This window comes from Oncorhynchus mykiss, chromosome 15 (genome assembly GCF_057628025.1).
Source record: "Oncorhynchus mykiss isolate SJ-2025 chromosome 15, ASM5762802v1, whole genome shotgun sequence".
In the NCBI taxonomy this organism is placed as follows: Eukaryota; Metazoa; Chordata; class Actinopteri; order Salmoniformes; family Salmonidae; genus Oncorhynchus; species Oncorhynchus mykiss.
In genome coordinates this window covers 68,294,864-68,304,861 of record NC_143036.1, presented here as the reverse complement: position 1 = coordinate 68,304,861, position 9,998 = coordinate 68,294,864, and positions in this window count along the sequence as shown.

Below are 9,998 nucleotides of genomic sequence, written 5' to 3'. Positions count from 1 at the left end.
TGGCCCTGTCTGTTTGAGCGACTCCCTTGAGGAAGGGAGAGAGAGACAGGAGGACAGGCAAAGAGAGAGGGAGAGACAGGAGAACAGGCAAAGAGAGAGGGAGAGGCAGGAGGACAGGCAAAGAGAGAGGGAGAGGCAGGAGGACAGGCAAAGAGAGAGGGAGAGGCAGGAGGACAGGCAGAAAGAGCAGGAGAAGAAGGATGGAGAGATATAGGGTTATGTATGGTAGCCTATCCTTGGTTTAACACATCATGAATGGTCTGTGAGGGAGATGCAGCGTGCTAGCCTCAAGGAGAGCGTGAAGTAACTCTAGAAGCACAGGACTGCCTTGTAACGTTACAATAACCATTCAATCTGCTATTTGACATTAAATCCATATTGGTTTAACTTTTTCATTTCCTATACACCCATTCTTAAATCAAGTTCGATCAAGAGGACAGGCGATATACAGGTCATGCGATTGAGTGGGAACTCTGAGTCTTAATTCATGTGTAATGGCAGACAGCTCTGGACAACCCAAAGATATATGTCACTGTGTGTGGATGGGGGTCGATTCCTCATGGTCCTTGATTATCACTCTACTTGTGCCCCCCGCTCCCCATCCCCTAACCCCACCCCAAATCAATCGCACCCAGTTACGCCTCAAGGGAGAGATTTGGCCATCGATGACATCGACGGGGTTGGAGCTGACACAGAAGTCGGGAGTCTGGGTCAATGTCTGTAAAGGGCCTGGTTTGGATCGACCCGCCTCCCTGTCTGTCACTCAATGTTAACGGCGGGTCCGGATCAATGGCCAGCCGTGTCACAGAAAAATAACTCAACAACAGAGCCTGTTGACAGACAGACAGACGGTGGCCATTGACAGAACCAGAGCTCTCTCTCGCTGTGTTAATTAAACAAACATTGGTCTGGTCTGACTACCTTCCTCTATGGGTCTATAGCTTACAGTGGGAGGTGGGGGCTCATTAATGAACCGCTAACTCAGACTTCCTCACATCCATTTCCTATAGCCCAACTTACAAAGAGGTAGCCCACAAAAACCCACTTTAGTCACCCTCTTTACCAAACACTGTTAAGGTACATGCATTGTACCCTTAACATGAACACTAACCCAACCCTTTTCCCCCGCCATATGTTTTCCTGTGTCAGCTTACCTGGGTTAAATAACTCATGTGTCCTGTAGAGAAGTATTTTCAAGCCAGTGCCTAGTGGAGTGGGCACCCCGGTGGGTGATGGAGTAGTTTACTGACACAGTCAGAGACACACAGTTAGCTCCCCAGTCTGTCCAGCTTCACTGCTGTCTGTCTCACTGATAAGAGCCAGACCACTGTTATTCTTCCACTCGACTCTTTCATCCCATCCAAACATTCATCCATCTATCCACCGCTCTCTATTGTGACCGGCCCAAGGAAGGACAAACATGACTCGCTGACCTCTGGCCATTTGACCGCTGTCCATTAGGACCCCTCTGAGCTTGATCCGCTGACCCCTCTTTCACCTGAAGTGGATGGGGTCAGCGGGCGGGAAATGTTTCAACGTGGCTTCTGAGTTTCAACGCTTGCTCAGAGTGTATGGGAGATTTCTTTGGCACACCCTCTTTCAGAGCCAAGTTTCATCAGTTCAAATTGAGCCGTTTGACAAAAGCAATTCGTTATGCCAAATGCCAAGCGAAACTGTGAATGAAAAGATAGTTTTTGTAGGACCTGGACCTGGAACTGAGGTTGGCATTATATTGTCTGTTCATAACCACACAGTTGAGTCCGTATTCTCCCCAGGATTCAAACTGAGCTCTGTGTAAACCTCCATGAATCATTGGCTTCCATTTATTGTGGAGTTTCACTTACTTACCCAACACCGTCCACACACTGTAACAATAGGTCTTATTCTCCTGGTGATTGAGGTGAAGGCTTTATATACTGCAGTCTGAGGCTACAGGGAAGGCAATTTCATGTCTCCTTCCTGCAGACCTGATTCAGACTCAGCGCTCCATTATCAAACCCAGGGTATTAGTCCTACAGGTAAGGGGTTTTTGGGGGGGTAGGAGAAGAGGGGGTCTGTAATATTATCCTCTGGGTGTATTGGGGGTAGTTGGAGGGGCTACTAGAGCTGCTGTGTGATGTATGACTAGCTGTCTGACTGGCTGCAGCCCACAACATCAAAGGACAATGGAGTGTTTATGTGCGCTAGCTGCATGGGCCTGATTTGGAATTTAGTAATGCCTCCCTCTTCCCCCCTTTCCTCCCTCCCTCAACCCTTTGTCAGCGGGCCAACACTGAACTCCCAACGGGTCCCTCTGGAGACCACACTGATTTCCTCTCCTCTCGTCTCCATGCACTCGCACACGATGCGCAGAGGCTCTCTCTCTCTTTTTCAGTCTGTCTCGTGCTCTCTCTCTCCCTCTCTCTCTCTCTCTCTCTCTCTCTCTCTCTCTCTCTCTCTCTCTCTCTCTCTCTCTTTCTCTTATTATGTCTGTCTGTCTGTCTGTCTGTCTGTCTGTCTGTCTGTCTGTCTGTCTGTCTGTCTGTCTGTCTGTCTGTCTGTCTGTCTCTGTCTGTCTGTCTGTCACTCTCACGCTCACGCTCACTCTCACTCTCTCACTCACTTTCTCACTCTTTCACTCTCTCCTGTCAGGGCCTGGGGCCTCTCTGAAACGTGGTGTTTGTGTTTCCCGGTGGGCGATAGGCAGACATTCATCCCCCAGCAGGGCCCTTACAGAGCCCCCATATCCCCCGAAGCCATTTACACAGCGAAAAGGTTAATTGCTTAAAACACCACCGCTGTTATTTCAACTGATTCTGTAAGCATTGCATTTGATATTAAGCGGACAGAGATTATTGGGCGATAACAAAGTATGTGCCAAGGGATTCTGAGCAGGTATTATGAGAGAAAGCAGGATGTGTAATAACCATGGTGGAACCCTGACTTTGCAGAGCATTAATGCCAGTATTGATGGATGTTTGAGGGACAACCACCAAGGCATTGCTGCTATAGTACCTCACAGCCACCGAATAGGCAAGTAGAACTACCACTGAAACAATTAAAAGGGTTAGAATAAGTATTTTTTTCTCTGTCTCAGGAAACTTGTTGAATGGCTTTTTGAGTGCGTGCCTTGTCTTCACCTGTGATTGATGACTCTGTGAGGACTAGGCTGGACAGCCCTGTTGTCACTTATCTCCCTGGTGGCTCCAGCCCTGTGGAGGTAGGATTGGCTAGCTCCTAGCAGATCCACGCCATTAGCATCACAGCTCTGAATGACTGCTCTGCAGCTGTGGGTCAGTCAGCGTGTCGTATTCTAGACTGAGAGGCCCAGGCACATAGAGGCCAGGGGAAAGGAAGTCTGAGGGGAGACTGAGGGAAAAACAGGGGTTAGAAATTAGAGAGGGAGAAACAGCGGTTGGAAATGAGAGGTGGAGAAATAGGATGAAAGAGGCCAGGGGAAAGAAAGACCAATAGTCCCAAACAGAGTAGAGTAGGGGAATATGGCCTCTGTATGCGATGGAACCACTTCTAGCCCTGTAGATAGTATCTGAAGTATAGTGTCCCAGGCTCTTAAAAACACATGCTGTTTATGGGGGTTGATATGGGGCATTGTCTATCACAATCCACTAAGACAAAAGTCTGTATGTTAAAAATGGAGGTGAAGGGTTGGTGGTGGTTGTGTGAGTGTATGTGTGTGTGGGGGGGAGGGAGAATACAGATTGTATATTCTCAAACACATTAGGTGTAAGTGACATAGATGGGCTGGGGGGGTCAGCATTGTCAAACACATTATGCAGAAGAGGTCCCTAACATACTCCAACACATTATGGTGATTGAGACCAAGGAGGGAGACTGACATTACAATGGCAAGAGCGAGGGGGGATATGACATTTCTAAACACATTATGTTGAAAGAGAGGATGGGGGGTAGAGAGAGAGAGAGAGAGAGAGAGAGAGAGAGAGAGAGAGAGAGAGAGAGAGAGAGAGAGAGAGAGAGAGAGAGAGAGAGAGAGAGAGAGAGAGAGAGAGAGAGAGAGAGAGAGAGAGAGAGAGAGAGAGAGAGAGAGAGAGAGAGAGAGAGAGAGAGAGAGAGAGAGAGAGAGAGAGAGAGAGAGAGAGAGAGAGAGAGAGAGAGAGAATCTAAGAAAATTAACAACAATAACAAATGGTTTGATGAAGAATGCAAAAACCTAAGAAAGAAATTGGGAAACCTATCCAACCAAAAACATAGAGACCCAGAAAACCTGAGTCTACGCCTTCACTATGGTGAATCACTAAAACAAAGCAGAACTACACTACGGAAAAAGAAGGAACAACACTTCAGAAATCAGCTCAATGTAATTGAAGAATCCATAGACTTTAACCACTTTTGGGAAAATTAGAAAACACTAAACAAACAGCAACACGAAGAGTTATCTATCCAAAACTGAACTGTATGGGTAAACCACTTCTCCAATCCTTTTGGCCCTACAACAAAGAACTAACTGCTAAATATATACATGATCAAATACAAATCTTAGAATCAACTATTAACACCTACCAGAACCCACTGTATTGTTGAATTACATTGAATGAACTACAGGACAAAATACAAACCCTCCAACCCAAAAAGGCCTGTGGTGTTGATTGTATCCTCAATGAAATGATCAAATATACAGACCACAAATTTCAATTGGCTATACTTAGACTATTTAACAACCACCCTTGGCTCTGACATCTTCCCCAGTATTTGGGTCCAAGGACTGATCACCCCAATCCACAAAAGTGGAGACAAATTTGACCCCAGTAAATACTGTGGGATATGCGTCAAAAGCAACCTTGGGGAAATCCTCTGTATTATCATTAACAGCAGACTCGTACATTTCCTCAATGAAAACAATGTACTGAGCAAATGTCAAATTGTCTTTTTACCAAATTACTGTACGCCAGACCACCTATTCACCCTGCACATCCTAATTGACAAACAAACCAAAACAAATGCAGTCTTCTCAGGCTTTGTTGATTTCAAAAAAGCTTTAGACTCAATTTGCCATGAGGGTCTGCTATACAAATTGATGGAAAGTGTTGTTGGGGGAAAAACATACGACATTATAAAATCCATGTACAGCTTAAGCTCCCCCCTCTTCAACGTATATATATCAACACTAGAACAGTCTGCAGCCTCTACTAGAATCTGAAGTCAAATGTTTACTGATGTTTGCTGATGATCTGGTGCTTCTGTCACCAAACAAGAAGGGCCTACAGCAGCACCTAGATCTTCTGCACAGATTCTGTCAGACCTTGGCCCTGACAGTAAATCTCAGTAAGACAAAAATAATGGTGTTCCATAAAAGGTCCAGCAACACAAATACAAATTCCATCTAGACACCGGTGCCCTAGAACACAAAAAAACTATACATACCTCGGCCTAAATGTCAGCGCCACAGGTAACTTCCACAAAGCTGTGAATGATCTGAGAGACAAGGCAAGAAGGGCCTTCTATGCCATCAAAGGAACATAACATCCAACATACCAATTAGGATCGGGCTAAAAATACTTGAATCAGTTATATAACCCATTGCCCTTTATGGTTGTGAGATCTGGGGTCCACTCACCAACCAAGAATTCACAAAATGGGACAAACACCAAATTGTGACTTTGCATGCAGAATTCTGCAAAAATATCCCCAGTGTACAACGTAAAACCCCAAATAATGCATGCAGAGCAGAATTAGGCCATACCCATTAATTATCAAAATCCAGAAAAGAGCCGTTAAATTCTACAACCACCTAAAAGGAAGCAATTCCCAAACCTTCATAACTTAGCCATCACCTACAGAGAGATGAACCTGGAGAAGAGTCCCCTAAGCAAGCTAGTCCTTGGGCTCTGTTCGCAAATCCCCCAGAGCCCCAGGACAGCAACACAATTAGACCCAACCAAATCATGAGAAAACAAAAAGATAATTACTTGACACATTGGAAAGAATGAACAAACAAACAGAGCAAACTAGAATGCTATTTGGCCATAAACAGAGAGTACACAGTGGCAGAATACCTAACCACTGTGACTGACCCAAACTTAAGGAATGCTTTGAATGTGTACAGACTCACTGAGCATAGCCTTGCTATTGAGAAAGGCCGTCGAAGGCAGACCTGGCTCTCAAGAGAAGACTCTCAATGTGCTCACTGCCCACAAAATGAGGTGGAAACTGAGCTGCACTTCCTAACCTCCTGCCAAATATATGACCATATTAGTGACACATATTTCCTTCAGATTACACAGACCCACAAAGAATTTGAAAACAAACCCAAATTTTATCAACTCCCATATCTTCTGGGTGAAATACCACAGTGTGCCATCACAGCAGCAAGATCTGTGACCTGTTGCCACAAGAAAAGGGCAACCAGTGAAGAACAAACACCATTGTAAATACAACCCATATTTATGTTGATGCACTTTCCCTTTTGTACTTTAACTATTTGCACATAATATGACATTTGAAATGTCTTTATTATTTTAGAAACTTTTGTGAGTGTAATGTGGCTATTTATTTATTTGTATTGTTTTTTATGTACTTTACTTGCTTTGGCAATGTTAACATATCTTTTCCATGCCAATAAAGTCCTTAAATTGAATTGAGAGAGGGAGATAGAGAGATATTCTGTTTTACATAACTGAGGTGTGTTCTCTGTCTACCAGCTGAGTGCTGACTGAGTTCTGACATCAACTCGCCTTGCATAAACAAACAAGATAATTAACTCTAGTGATATGTCTCACTGGTTCCAGATACTCCTTGGTGCACACACAGACACTGCCTAATGTGTTTGTGTGAACTCTTCAAATACTCCTTTTGACCACAATAACATAATTAGACAAGAATCCCTCCATATCTGCTCTAATAAAATGTCCATACCCCATAGACGAATCCAGTCATGCCAGACTAGCTGTAGAAGTCCAAGATCCAGTATGTTGGCAAAGCCTTGGCTCTCATCAGAATTCCTTTGGACTCGGCCTACGTGTGAAGCAGTACCTCATCCACATCTCTGGCATTTCTCGGCACAAAGCAACAAGACACCTTGGGACGAAGTAAACAAGAGCGCGCTCCTCTCTTGGGACGCCACTCAATGAGATTTTTTCAATTAGCCAGGTTGACTTTGCATGGCTAATTAAGTCCTCATCCTTGACGAGCTGTCTGACTTCTCCTCCAAGCCTCTTATGGGAGCTTAGTGCCTCAGTGTGGGCTCCGGACAGACGGATTGTGTCCAGCTGGAATGGGATTAACGCACCGGGGGCCCGAGGGGCTCTGAGCTCAGGAGTTCCATCTTTTGTTTGGGTCTGGAGTGTCGGGGGCTGGATCAAGGTAATCCCCCTTCTTCAGAAGCTCTCCCCTGGGTCGGAATGGTTAGCTGACCACTCCTGGTCACCGCCGACGCTGCTACCAGCCCCTGTGGTAGGGACAGGTAGGGAAGGGAGACCCCGATCTCACCTGACCCTGACAGTCATGAACTGATGTTTTGGCCGGTAAACCGCTGATCGTTTCTGTAAATATATATATATATATATATATTAATTCCTTCCCTTTGTGGCCACCCGGCTAATCTGATGCATTATGGGATCAATGGAGTTGGCAAGATACAGGGCTGTTTTCCATACTGTGGAAGAGAGTGTTACCTCAAAGCATTCAAACACATTGCCTCTAAGCATACACTTAAACAACTTATGCTAGTTAAACATGCCTCATGTTGGCAATTATGAATGTCATTAGTAGCTACAGGAGATTATTGTTAATTACATGATGTTGATCACCCACATAATATACACACCTGTAGCATGCAGGTGTTTTATACAGGCAGGTCACCCCTGATACAAGTCAGTATTCAAAGTCCATCCATGCCTGAGGACGCCAGGAGATGACGTGGAAACCGGCCACTCGGGGCAACAGTGAGCGTTGTTACCTTCGAGTAAGTGTCTGCCTCTGATTCCAAAGGTTGCCCGTTTGAATCCAGCAATAGAAAGTTGTTTTTTAAATTTTTGTTTTAAGCCTATCCCAAACATGAACCCTTACCTTAACCATTTGATGTTTATGCTTAAACTAAACTTATGTTACGTTTGGAAAACATGGGTGAAAGTCTAATTCTGACGTGAGACTGAGAGCTTGTGGGTTTTATGAGCCATGGCCGAGAGCCGCACCATGTTGTGTTGACATGTACAACATCATCCTTCCATTCAGTGTGAATAATGGCAGTGATTGTACAAGGTAAGAGATGTGGAGGCCAAGGGCGTGTCTTGTTTTGTGCTGTAGGTTTACACTGACATTTTTCCTGCTGACAATTGTTGTTTTAACATGATCCCCTCCTGTACAACAATAAGACGTGGTAATCACTACTGGATTAGCAGCAGAGAATAAACCTGTCCACTGTGCTAAGGCCTGTAACCAAAGTAGAAACAGAGCATTTTGCTTTGGGTTTCTTAGCCCTTTTTAAAGGATTCAAGTTTTAAGCCATAAAAATGCTAAATTCTGTAAATTCTGTGCGTTTCCCCAAATCAGGCTTTTCATGCTGAAACTTGAGTGATGTTTGGTTTTTCCAGAGAATTTACCCACTGAGCAAAAACTGGTCGAATCAATGTTGTTTCCATTTAATTTCAACCAGACAAATCAATGTGATGATGTTGAATCAATGTAGAAAACTGATTCGATTTGCAAAAAGTCATCAACATGAGATACTTTTTTTCACCCAAGTTTTAACCGAAATCCAATGGTGAGATTTTTGGTTAGTTGACAAGTCAACCAAATGTAAATTAAAACTAGACGTTGAACTGACGTATGTGCCCAGTGGGTAGATTATAGATAGAGAGAGATGGCATGTGTTGTGCTACTCTGTGTAAAGTGGAATCATTTCCCCATAGTGCACCTGTGCGAGTGAGTCAGAGGGCGTTCTGAGCCAATACCAACAGGCTGTCTTTCACCACAGTGTGACAGAAGCACAGAGCTTAGGGGTGAAATCCACCAAAAACATTGCTGAGCTAACGGGCTAATCCCTCCCGAACATCTGAGGGAAACGAGAGGGCACTGCTTCACCCATCATCCAACAACAATCAACCCAGAACAAAAACACAGAGTGAGAGATGCGACTATTGTCAACCCCCAATCAGTAAAAAACAGGATGTTGGGATGGTTTTGGGGCCTGGGGTTATCTCTGAACTAACATTGTCCCAGGCACTGCTCTAATGTTAATGGCCACATGTGTGTGAGCCTCACAAAAAGGTTTTCTTTCTCTCTTTTATTTGTGTTTCCTTTTTGCTTTACAAACAGACAGCTAGTAAGTGAAAAGTTGGCCCGGATGCAGCATTGTCAGTGAGATGAGCTGATGAATAGAACGCATGCTTCAGAGGTTTTTAAAAAGTTGGACGAAACCGAGGGGGACCTTTCACATCCCACAATGCTAATGCTGTGGTGGCGTGAGGCTTCATTCACCACGGCAGGTGACTAGTGTGGTTTTCCACCACACCGTTTAGTATCACACATCTTCAAAGGTATGATTAATGCGCTTGCACGTATTATGTAGTATCTGCTTGATTCATTTTATCCATCGGTATCTATTCCATTACCAGAGCCTACTGTATCCATCTAATAGAAAACCTTCCAGCAGCCTGCCACTCAAATCTCCACATCTGAAGAACTGGAATGTCAGTATTGTACAGTATCTTGTTGGTTCTTTCTGGCTGACACAATAAGGGCTGTTCTGAGTACAGCGCGAGCGGCACAGCGTGTGTGGAGCAGATGAACGGTCCGTCTCTGAAGCTGACAGGCCCAGTTCACACCAGCAGGACCAGAGGCTGTTTTCAAAGCTGCCGTGCGTCAGTTCCCTCAAACGTCTGGCTGACAGCGAGAGAGAGAAAAGGAGAAAAGGAACTCGGACTCGGAGAGGAATGGGATTGATCCTTTGCCATGAAGCTCAGCTGGGGACGACTATGCATTTGGCCGCAGTGTGGATTTTCTAACAAGCCCCCACCACCCCACCCCAACTCCCCATTCCACTA